The sequence below is a fragment of the Heterodontus francisci genome, unplaced genomic scaffold (genome assembly GCF_036365525.1).
Source record: "Heterodontus francisci isolate sHetFra1 unplaced genomic scaffold, sHetFra1.hap1 HAP1_SCAFFOLD_221, whole genome shotgun sequence".
Lineage (NCBI taxonomy): Eukaryota > Metazoa > Chordata > Chondrichthyes > Heterodontiformes > Heterodontidae > Heterodontus > Heterodontus francisci.
The window spans coordinates 1,508,890-1,521,332 of record NW_027141485.1 but is presented as its reverse complement, the minus strand read 5'-3'; the positions used below and the strand labels follow the sequence as shown (position 1 = coordinate 1,521,332).

At 46.0% G+C, this 12,443-nt stretch overlaps 1 non-coding gene and 1 pseudogene across 1 annotated transcript; both read left to right on the top strand.

Annotated features, from left to right (window-relative positions):
* The first annotated feature begins 295 nt into the window (after positions 1–295).
* On the top strand, positions 296–387 carry trnar-ucu (transfer RNA arginine (anticodon UCU)). The gene is given in 2 exon segments: positions 296–332; positions 352–387. It is a non-coding gene; the product is annotated as a tRNA-Arg (tRNA).
* Positions 388–4,820: 4,433 nt separating this feature from the next.
* Positions 4,821–4,977, top strand: LOC137363835 (U2 spliceosomal RNA; annotated as a pseudogene).
* Positions 4,978–12,443: the final 7,466 nt, after the last annotated feature.

The following is a 12,443-nucleotide window of genomic DNA, read 5'->3' as shown; positions in this document are numbered from 1 at the left end:
ACCAGCCATGATCGAATTGAATGGCAGAACAGGTTCGACGGGCTGAATGGCCTTCTCCTATGTTCCTCTGTTCCTAAGAGAGTTGACGCCAGCTTGCAGCCCTGCTTTACCCACCGCTGATCTTGAAAGTGTCTGATGTTGCTCCATTGGAACTGATGGAACTGTGCATGTTCTCGTGGAAAGAAGAGATGATGCCCAAGAGTTAAGGAGGGCAACCGAGTTTCCATCGCAGTTTGAAGAGTCCGTCTCTGCTGACAAGATCAAAGGCCTTGGTGATGTTCTTCGAAGTTTGGGTGGCTCTGTGGCGCAATGGATAGCGTGTTGGAGTTCTAAATAATGATAAAGTAAAGCATTCAAAGGTTGTGGGTTTAAATCCCACCAGAGTCAGATTTTGGACCAGAGACAGAAGAGCATGACGGAACAGAGAGTTAACAAGTGTGTAAAAGCACCGACTCAGAGACAGAGCGAGAGAGAGAGGAGCACGGCAGGAGTGACATCACAATGGAGAGTGAGAGCAGGGAAACAGAGAGCCGCTGGGGTGAGTTGACAGGATTTGGTTCTTGCTTCGGTGCAGTGGAAGGAGCTGTTTGGTGAGGATCTGTTAAGCTATGACATCACAGGCAAGCAGGTAGTTGATTGGTTTGGAAGAAGCTGCATGTTTGATGAGCATCTGGCAAGTGATTAAGGTCCATTTTCGTCCTCATGTTTAAAATAGTAAACAAACTAGTAGTAAGCTTAATAAAATAAACTATTGAATAAAATAATTAAGTAGTTAATTGAAACACGTTCAGGATGACAGGACAGGTGATGTGTCACAGTTGCAGCATGTGGGAGCTCCTGGATGCCAGTGTGATCCAGGGCAAGCACATCTGCAGTAAGTGTTATTCTCAATTGCTGTAAATGTAAAACTGTAATTGACATGACAATGGTGAAACGGAAGGGTTGGGAAGAAACTCATGACAGTATTGAAGGAAACTGATCTCCCTTGCAGTCTTTGTATTTTTTGGTGCTGTTTGGAAACTGTTTGGCAATGTAATTTTTACAGATTTTTATGAATAAAGTATATTTTGGAAATAAAAAAAAGTGTTTAAGGCTCAAAGAGCCTGCATGAAAAAATCAGGACGGGTTTCTGAGCCCAACCAACGTGAAACTGCTTGCGCACACGATGTGTATGCAGGAACATCCCGAAGGACTGGGACTAACGAGGACAAATGGTATGGGAAGCAACAACTAATTTTTAGAAAAAAATGGGTGTAAGAAATGCTTCCATTAATGTGCGGAGCATTAAATCTACTACGCGATGTGTTTCAACCTTGGATTACCTTGCCAAGGTCAAAGCTGACCTACTGTTTCTGCAGGAGTGTGGAATACCACACCTCAGCACCTACAGGCAGTGGTCGCGGTGGTGGTCCCACGGGCCATCGATCTGGTTGGGGGGTAATGATTGCCGTTCCGCCGGCCTGGGTATTCTGCTGCGGGGAGGTAACTTCACCATCTCCGAAGTTAAGGAGGTGGTGGGCGGTCGCCTCCTCGTAGCAGACGTGATGTACAACAACGCTCCGCTCCGGTTGATCAACGCCCCGGTACAACGCAGCGAGCGGCTGACCGTCTTCCAGCAGCTCCCACTGCTGCTGGCGACGTCCAGGCCGGTCATCCTAGGCGGTGACTTCAACTGCATCATCGATGCGGCTGGACGATCCGGCAGTGACGACAGCAAACTGGACGCTACGTCCAGATTACTAATAGAAACAGTTAAAGATGCCAAACTGCACGACGTCTTCAGTAAGCCTGCAGACGGAGCGCAGCGCAGATACACATGGTCAAGATCGGACGGGTCTGCCCGTTCCAGGATTGACTTCCTGTTTGTGTCCCGTGCTGTCACAGTGGGATCCACCGACGTCAAGCCGTCCTCTTACTGGCCGACTGTCACTTACAGGACGACCAGCGGGTTGGCAGAGGGACGTGGAAGCTCAATGCTACACTGCTGACCCCAGAGAACGTTGAGGAACTCAAAAGGGATTACAAAGGTTGGAGGACCGTGAAACCCCTCTTTGAGTCTCCAGTTCGCTGGTGGGAAGCGATCAAGGAGAACATCAAAAGGTTCTTCATCCACAAAGGTGTTCAGAGGGCGAGAGAGAGACAGAGGGAAATGTCCCGACTCCTGAAAATTATGCAAAATCTACTCCGGTTGCAGTCAATGGGGGTCGAGGTCAAAGAGGACCTCCAAGAGGTGAAGAGCCAGCAGGCCTCGCTCTTTGCCAAGGAGGCTTCCAAGATCATCTTCCGGTCCAGAGTCCGCTCCAACGAGCAGGATGAGACGTGCTCGCGTTACTTCTTCCAAAAGGTACACAGAAAGAGCTCTGTTATCAGCAGCCTGAAGGAAGAAGATGGCTTGGTAACGTCTTCGCAGTCCGACATACTACGGATCAGCAAATCCTTTTATGCTGGGCTGTATGACGCGAGGCAAACAGACAGCAGAAGATCCCAGTCCATCCTGTCATCTATCACAGAGGTCTTAGATGACAGCAGGAGGGAGAGATTGGACAAGCCGCTAACTCTGGACGAGCTGACAAAGGCCGTCGAGTCCTTCGAGACGAGTAAAACACCCGGGAGCGACAGCTTACCGGTCGAGTTGTACTCGGCCCTGTGGGACTGGGTCGGCCCGGACCTGCTGGAAGTATACGAGACTATGCTCCTGGCCGGCAGCATGTCAGAATCCATGAGGAAAGGCATCATCTCCCTCATTTACAAGCAGAAGGGGGTGAGGGCAGAAATCAGAAATTGGCGGCCCATCTCACTGCTTAATGTTGACTACAAGATTCTGTCAAAAGTCATAGCCAGTCGAGTCAAGTCTGCTCTGGAGTTGGTGATCCACCCTGATCAGACCTGTACTTTACCCACTCAGGTACACGATCACCCACATACGGGACAGGAGGGTGGACACCTACCTCATCAGCCTGGACCAGGAGAAGGCTTTTGACAGGATATCGCACACCTATATGATGGACGTGCTTTCCAAAATGGGGTTTTGGGAGGGAATCTGCAATTGGATCCAACTACTCTGCACAAACATCAGTAGCGCAGTTTCAATCAACGGGTGGGAATCGGAAAGTTTCCCGATCAAATATGGAGTCAGACAGGGCTGTGCTCTCTCCCCGGTCTTGTTTGGCTGCTGTATTGAACCCTTTGCTGAGTCCGTTAGGAAGGATACAAGCATCGGAGGGGTGACAATCCCAGGCAGTGGAGGCACTCAGGTTAAAACGTCCCTGGACATGGATGACGTCGCCGTCTTCTGCTCGAATCCGCTGTGGTGCGCAGACTGATGAGCATCTGCGACCAGTTCGAACTGACCTCGGGAGCCACAGTTAACCACGGCAAGAGCGAGGCCATGTTCTTTGGGAACTGGGCTGACCGATCCTTTGTCCCCTTCATCGTCAGGTCAGATTACCTGAAGGTGCTGGGGATATGGTTCGGAAGGGCCGGGGCGTGCACCAAAACATGGGAGGAGCGATTAGCCAAGGTACGACAAAAGTTGGGCATGTCGGGGCAGCGATCTCTCTCCATTGTGGGTAAGAACCTGGTCATCAGGTGCGAGGCGCTCACGTTGTTGCTCTACGTGGCGCAGGTCAGGCCCATATCCCACTCCTGCGCCGTGGCAGTCACCCGAGCCATTTTCCGCTTCATCTGGGGATCTAAAATGGACAGGGTCCGGAGGGACACGATGTTCAAATCTCTGGACAAGGGCGGGAAAAATGTACCCAACGTGGCCCTCATCCTGATGACCACCTTCGTGTGCGGCTGCATCAAGCTGTGTGTGGACCTCCAGTACGCAAACCCCAAGTGTCACTACGTGCTGAGGTTCTATCTGTCCCCGGTGTTGCGAAGGATGGGCTTGGCCACATTGCCGCGGAACGCTTCATGCAGTTGGGCCGTGCCGTACCACCTATCCTTCGTGGAGCAGTTTCTGCGGGAAAACACCTTTGACCACTGGTCCGTCAGGCAGTGGTCTGCACGGAATGTCCTCAAGGCCCTACGGGAAAAAGAGACGGTGGATCCTGTCGGATGGTTCCCCGAGCAGACCGTCAAAGTCATTTGGCGGAATGCCTCATCAGCAGAACTTTCAAACAAGATGTAGCTTGGCTGGTGGTGAGAAGGGCCCTTCCCGTCAGATCCTTCATGCACACCCGAAGTCTCGCCCCCTCCTCACAGTGCCCCCGCGTTGGCTGTGGTGGGGAAGAAACAGTCGCCCACCTCCTCCTGGAATGTATTGAAAGAGATGCAGTGGTTTTTGTCGAGGTTCATCCCAAGCAGCTCTGTAACACAGGAGTCTGTGCTCTACGGGCAGTTCCCAGGGATGCACACCGAGACAAACATCAACTGCTGCTGGAGGACTATCAATTCGGTGAAAGACGCCCTTTGGTCAGCCGGAAACTTGCTGATCGTCCAGTGCAAAGACTTGTCCACCACCGAATGTTGCAGACTGGCACATTCCAAGGTCCAGGACTCCGTGCTGAGGCACGCACTAAAGCTTGGGGCATCAGCAGCAAAGGCTCAATGGGGAAAGACTACAGTGTATGGTCCCCCCACCAAGCTGAACTGAGGGGCTGGATCCATGGGAAACCCCTCGAACTGTATCGTTGATATTTTCATTTACTGTAAATATGAAACTGTAATTGGCATTACAAGAGTGAAATGGAAGAGTTGTGAAGAAACTCATGATAGTATTGAAGGAAACTGATCTCCCTTGCAATGTTTGTATTTTTTGGTGCTGTTTGAAACTGTCTGGCAATGTAATTTTTGCAGATTTTTATGAATAAAGTATATTTTGGAAATAAAAATAAAAGATATCTGTTCTTATCAGTTTAATATCTGATACGTCCCCTATCTGGGGACCAAATATTAAATTGAATTTTGGGACAGGGAAATGGAAGAGGGGCTTGCCCCGTCCACTCCATGCATCCACCTGGTGAAAAAAAAATTAACAAAAAAGTTTGCGGCTCAAAGACTGAGAAAAAAGGAATGTAGTGGTGGTAGGAGACAGCATAGTAAGGTGGATTGACTCTGTTCTCTGCTGCAAAGAGCAAGAGTCCAGATGGCTGTGTTGCCTGCCGGTGCCAGGATTCCGGACGTCTGCTCAGGGCTGGAGAGAAACATACAATGGGAGGGGGAGGAGCCAGTTGTCGTGGTCCATGTCGGTACCAACGACATAGGCAGGACAAGGATAGAGGTTCTGCATAGTCAGTGTGAGGAACGAGGCAGCAAATTAAGTAGGAGAACCTCAAATGTCATCATCTCTGGATTATTACCTGAGCCATGTGCAAATTGGCATAGGACAAATAAGATTAGAAAAATTAATGCGTGGCTCCAAGACTGGTGTGGTAGTAGTGGGTTCTGGTTCGTGGGGCATTGGCACCAGTACTGGGGAAAGAGGTGGCTGTACCATTGGAACGGTCTGCACCTGAACCGTGCTTGGACCGGTGTTCCAGCGAGCCACATAACGAGGGAAGTAGAGACAGTTTTAAACTGAATAGTGGGGGCAAGGGATCAAAATTGGGAAGATATGGTGAATCAAGGAGGAGAGACAAGGCAAGAGAGAAAGGTATAAATATGAGAAATGATAAACAGACTGTGACAGGAAGGGACAGAGCATACAAATCAAAGAGTAAATCAACAGATAAGGCTAGAGGTTACAAAAATAATAAAAGGACAAAACTAAATGTTCTGTATCTGAATGCATGGAGCATTCGAAACAAAACAGATGAACTGAGAGCACAAATGGAATAAATAAGTACGATCTGATAGTCATTACAGAGACATGGCTGCAGGGCGACATAGATTGGGATGTGAATATTGGAGGTTACATGGGATTTAGGAAGGACAGGAAGCTTGGAAAAGGTGGCGGGGTAGCTCTGTTAATTTATGATGGTATTAGCGCAATAGAGAGGGATGACCTGAGTTCTGGAGATCAGGATGTCGAAGCAGTTTGGGTTGAGATGAGAAATAATACAGGCAAGAAGTCACTTGTGGGAATGGTGTACAGGCCACCTAACATTAATCACACTGTAGGATGGGGTATAAAAAAAGATATAATAGTAGCTTGTCAGAAAGGTACAGCAATAATTATGGGGGATTTTGATCTCCATATAGACTGGAAAATTCTGATGGGCAGAGGTAGCCTAGATGAGGAGTACATAGAATGTTTTTGGGATAATTTCTTGGAAAAATAAGTTCTGGAGCCAACCAGAGAGCAGGCTCTACTAGACCTGGCATTGTGCAACGAGATAGGATTAATTAATGACCTCATAGTGAAGGTGCCCCAAAGTAGTAGCGATCATAATATGATTGAATTTTACATTCAGTTTGAGGGAGAGGAGAGTGGGTCCCAGACTGGTATTTTAAACATAAATAAGGGTAATTATAGGGACATGAAAGCAGAGCTAGCTAAAGTGAACTGGCAAATTAGGTTAAGGGATAAGTCAAAAGAGATTCAGTGGCAGACATTTAAGGAAAATTTCAGAATACACAGAATAGATACATTTCAACGAGAAAGAAAAATTCCAAAGGTGGGACTCACCATCCGTGGTGAACAAAAACAGTTAAAGATACTATCAAACTTAAAGAAAACACCTATAATTGTGCAAAGATGGGAGGCAGGTCAGAAGACTGGACAGAATATAAAAAACAGCAAGACTGACTAAAAGATTGATAAGGAAAGTAAAATTAGAGTACGAGAGAAAGCGAGCGAGAAATATAAAGACAGCTAGTAAGAGTTTCGATAGATATTGTAAAAAGAAAAGAGTTAACAAAGTGAGTGTTGGTCCTATGGAAAGTGTGTCTGGGGAATTAATAATGGATAATTAAGAGATGGCAGATGAATTGAACAGATACTTTGGATTGGTCTTCACTATTGAGGATACAAATAACATCCCAGTATTCGCTGTAAGTCAGGAAATGGAAGGGAGGGAGGAACTCAAGAAAATTACAATCACCAGGGAAGTGGTACTAAACAAATTGTTGGAGCTGCGGGCTGACAAGTCGCCAGGTCCTGAAGTGGCTAGTGAGATAGTTGATGCGCTGATTTTAATTTTCCAAAATTCCCTCGCTTCGGGAAGGTTCTGTTAGATTGGAAAGTAGCGAATATAATTCATTTATTCAAAAAGGGAGGGAGACAGAAAGGAGGAAACGACAGGCCAGTTAGCTTTACATCTGTCTTAGGGAAAATGTTAGGAGCGATTACAGAAGATGTTATAGCAGGGCATTTAGAAAAAATTAAGGTAACCAGGCAGAGTCACATGGTTTTGTGAAAGGGAAACCATGTTTAACCAATTTATTGGAGTTCTTTGAGGGAGTTATATGTGCTGTGGATAACGGGGTACCGGTGGATGTATTGTACTTCGATTTCCAGAAGGATAAGGTGCCATATCAAAGGTTATTGCAGAAAATAAAAGCTCATGGTGTCGGGGGTAACATATTGGCATGGGTAGAAGATTGGCTAGCTGACAGGAAACAGAGAGTCAGCATAAATGGGTCATTTTCTTGTTGGCAAGAAGTAACGAGCGGTGTGTCACAAGGATCTGTGCTGGGGCCTCAACATTCTACAATTCTCGAAATGACTTTGATGAAGGGACCAAAAGTATGGTTGCTAAATTTTCTGATGACAAAGATAGGGAGGAAAGTAGGTTGTGATGAGGACATAAGGGGGCTACAAAGGGATATAGATAGGTTAAGTGAATGGGCAAAGACCTGGCAAATGGAGTGTAATGTGGGAAAGTGGGAAATTGTCCACTATGGCCGGAAGAATAAAAAAGCATATTATCTAAATGGTGAGAGATTGCAGAGATCTGAGATGCAGAGGGATCTGGGTGTCCTAGTGCACGAATCGCAAAAGATTAGTCTGCAAGTACAGCACGTAATTAGGAAAGCCAGCAGAATGTTATCATTTATCGCCAGGGGAATTGAATACAATATTAGGGATGTTATGCTTCAGCTATACAGGACATTGGTGAGACCACTTCTGCAGTACTGAGTACAGTACTGGTCTCCTTATTTATGGACGGATGTAAATACATTGAGGTAGTACAGAGAAGGTTTACTAGACTAATACATGGAATGGGCGGGCTGTCTTACGAGGAAAGATTGGACAGGCGAGGTTTGTATCCACTAGAGTTTAGAAGAGAAAGAGGCGACATGATTGAAACATACAAGATCCTGAGGGGTTTTGACAGGGTGGATGCGGAAAGGATGTTTCCCCTTGTGGGAGAATCTGGAGCTAGGGGGTCACTGTTTAAAAATAAGGGGTCACCCATTTAAGACAGAGATGAGGAGCAATTTTCCCCCTCAGAGTGTCGTGAGTCTTTGGAATTTTCTTCCTCAAAAGGCGGTGGAAGCAGAGTCTTTGAATATTTTTAAGGGAGAGATGGATAGATTCTTTATCTGCAAGGGGGTGAAAGGTTATCGGAGGCAGATGGAAATGTGGAGTCATCAGTTCAGCCATGAGCTTATTGAATGGTGAAGCAGGCTCGAAGGGACGAGCGGCCCACTCCTCCTCCTAATTCGTATGTTCATATGTAAAGACAATGTAGAGTGGTCTGTACTGTTCACAGTACTTCTCCTGTAACTGCTGAAGTGAGCAAATCATGTCGACCGTCGATCTACCAGCTCTGAAGCTGCACTGAGACTCAGGATAGATGTGTGATGCCAGGGTCTGCAATCTGGTCAGAGCAATGTGAGCAAAGACCTTCCCCACAATACTTAGCAAGGAGATGCCTCGGTAATTGCTGCAGTCCCTGCGATTCCCCCTTATTGTTGTACAAGGTGACAATGTTTGCATCATGCATGTTTTGAGATGCAGATCATTCCTTCCAACAGAGACACAGAAGTTCATGGTGATGCTGCAGCAGAGCCGATTTTCCACTTTTGATGATTCCAGGTGGAATACCATCATTTCCCGGGGCTTTACCACTGGCAAGGCTGTCAATGGCCTTATTGAGCTCTAATATGGTGGGGTCATTGTCCAGCTCTTCCATGACAGGGAAGTTTGGAATGGCGCTGAGAGCCACTTCAATGACAATATTCTCTGTTACGTAGAGTTTAAGGTAATGCTCCACTCACCTTTCCATCTGCTTGATAACAGATGATTCCACTTTGATACATTGCACTGAGGCCTTGAGCATTGTTGTCTGAAAGAGCCTGATTGAGGATGTTGAGGAACTCCTGGGTCCTTTCTGGATCAGTGGTTCGTCAAGTGTTGATCAGAGGACGACCTTTCTTCATGGATAGATGAAGCTTCCTTGGCTGAAGCCTGACCTTGTTACACACCAGGGAGTGGTCAGTGTCACAGTCAGCGCTGTAATAGCTGTGAGAGATGAGGACACTGCTGAGGGTGGTATGTCTGGTGATGATAAGGTCTAGCTGGTGCCAGTGGCGTGATCTTGGATGGCTCCAGGACACCCTGTGGCACAGCTTGACCTGGAAGTAGCTGTTCATCACACAGAGTCCATGGTGACAGCATAGCTCCAGCAACCTCTGTCCATTTTCATTCATCTTGGAAATCCCCTGGTGCCCTATGCTCGTTGGCCAAACTGTAGTCAGTACCCAAGCTTGCGTTGAAGTCTCCAAGAAGGTACAGTCCCTCAGTGCTGGGAATTCTACTGATGGCAGTATCAAGTGTCACATAGAATTGATCCTTGACATCTGGGGTGGAGGTGAGTGTCAGGACATAGATGCACATGAGATTAACTGGGCCCACGCTTATTGACACGTGAAGAGTAAGAAGTCTCTCTGAGCCTACTGTGGGTGGTTCACTCATCTCAAGTGGCGTGTATTTTCCTGTGAAACCCACTCCATGCTCACGAGTTGCCTCTTGGGCTTTCCCCTGCCAGAATAAAGTGTAGTGTTTCTCTTTGAGGGATCCACTTTGAATGAGTATAGTTTCTTGCAGCACAGCAATGTCCACATTGAGCCTTGTGAGTTCTTTGTCTATCACAGCTGTCTTGTGTGTGTCATCAACCTGCAGAAGGGTGTCAGTAAGGCCAGGACACATGGCCCTCACATTCCAGCTTGCGATGTGAAGGACTGGTGTCTTCTTTGTTGAGCTTGCTTTTCTTGGTGCATTGATTATCGATCCGCCTGTTAAAAGATGACTCTCTAAGCTCCAAGCACCCATTGAAGCAAGCAGGTCGTGGCAGGACAGCACCTAACTGATTGGGGGCTGCCCCGCTTGGAGTGGGTGGTAGCTATCCAATGAGATGCCATGTTATCTTCCACTGTCACAAGTAACCCCTGGTGCTCATACTCTGCACCAATTGAGTGAGAGCTTATAATCGGTAACCGTTTCTTCCCGCGTTGTGTTAATGTTTAAGCACAAATAGTGTCCTCTGCACGGCACATTAGTACTGAACACAAAATGGCTCCTTTGGTCATCTGTTAATTATAAAATAGCTTTCTTGACCTTGTTAGTCATTACAATGGATTGAAAGATTGTGGTTCGAGTCTCTGATATTTCCATCCTTACTTCCCTCAGCAACCCAGGATGCATCCCATTCAAACTGGGTGACTTTTCTACTGTGAGTGCTGCCAACCTTGTAATTGTCTCCTCTTTATCTATTTTCATCCTGTCCAATTTCTCCACTTCCTCCTCCTTTACTGTGACATTTGCAGCATCCGCTTATTTTGTGATACTTAATTAGTATCTCAGCCACACCCTCTGCCTCCACAGGATCTCCTAAATGACCCACCCTTTCATTGACTGTCCATATGTTGGTAAAAGCATTCAGTGTTCCCAGTTATGTGACTCGCTAATCTTTTCTCATACATTCTCTTGCTGATCTCATTTCCTTTTTCAACTCTCCTCTGTACTTTCTTTATTCTGCTTGTTTCTCTCCTGCATATAAATCCTCACATGATTTCGATATTAATGATTTTTGAACTATTTTGTTGAAGGATTGAGTTTTGCAAATTTCTCCCTAGCTCCCCTCATGGTCAGGCAGAAAGTTTACCTGCTGTGTTTTCAAACAGCAAAAGCTTTATTTGAAAAGCCATTGGGACAGGATTCCGGGTTTTAATCCAGTCACAAATCTGGTTCTGATGTCTTGTGGCTCCAGCTGTCACATGACCTGTCAGAGGATGACCTCATAATTGACCCAGTCATGGAGCTGTGGGTTGATGTTTAAATTGTTTCAAAATAATTTTCCAGAAGGACAATCAAAATGAATCGATATATAAAAGGTAGATTTTGTGTATTTGTGCTCCCAGTGGAAATTCCTGCAGTCTGCTGGTTTTCAGAACCCCAATTCCCCACGGGAAGCTCTGTGTCGGAATATGTATTCATTATATCAATATTATACAGAATCATTTCATGGGAGACCCCAGTGTGAATTTTAGACAGGTGGGTCAGTTTTAACTTTCAAATTAACACAGAAGCAAAATACTGCAGATGCTGGAAATCTGAAGTAAAAACAGAAAATGCTGGAAATACTCAGCAGGTCTGGCAGCATCTGTGGAGAGAGAAACAGAGTTAACGTTTAAGATCTGTGACCTTTCATCAGAACTGGGCTGAAATTGTTTGTGGAACAGACACGATGGGCCAAGTGGCCTCTTTCTGTGCCTTAAACTTTCTATGAGTCTAAGATTCTATGAGATTCTGGAATCAATTTCAGGGTCGACGACATTACACTCTGTAAGGATAGGAAGATGGAGATTATTAACTACAGTGCAAGAATATAGATGCTTTTACATTATTTTAATCGAAATTGATTTAAATTTTGTGTTCACGAATCCGATCTTTTGATCACAATGACACTGATAACAATGGAAAAAGCAAGACTTGCATTTCACGACCACAGGACGTTGCAAAGCCTTTTACAGCCAATGAAGGACTTTCCAAGTGTAGTCACTGGAGTCATGTAGGAAACATGGTGGCCAATGTGTGCACAGCAAGCTCCCAGAAACAACAATGTGATAAAAACCAGATAATCTGTTTTTAAGTGATGTTGATACAGGGTTAAACAATGACCAGCATCCCAGAAATAATTCCACTTCTATTCTCTGAAATAGTGCCATGGTACCTTTAACATCCACCTGAGAGGGCAGAGGGATACTCAGTTTTCTGTCTCACCTGAAAAACAGCATTTCTGATAGTGCAGCACTGCCTTCGTACTGTACTGGAGTGTCAGCCATTTTTAAAGGCTGTTAGTTCCACTGGAAAATATTTAAAGGAAGATTAAATGAAATGAAATAAATACATTGCTTTTGCGTCTCTCTCATCCCCCCCTATAACAGTTAAATTAATTATTTGCCCTTTCCCTCCCAAAACCTACATTTACCATCTGACCTTCCGCCCAAAACTGCACAAACTGTAAACTATAACCCTTCCCACAATCCCCTACACCCATGACATTAATTTGACTCCGTCCCCCCATCCCCATACTGAGAAACTTAACTTC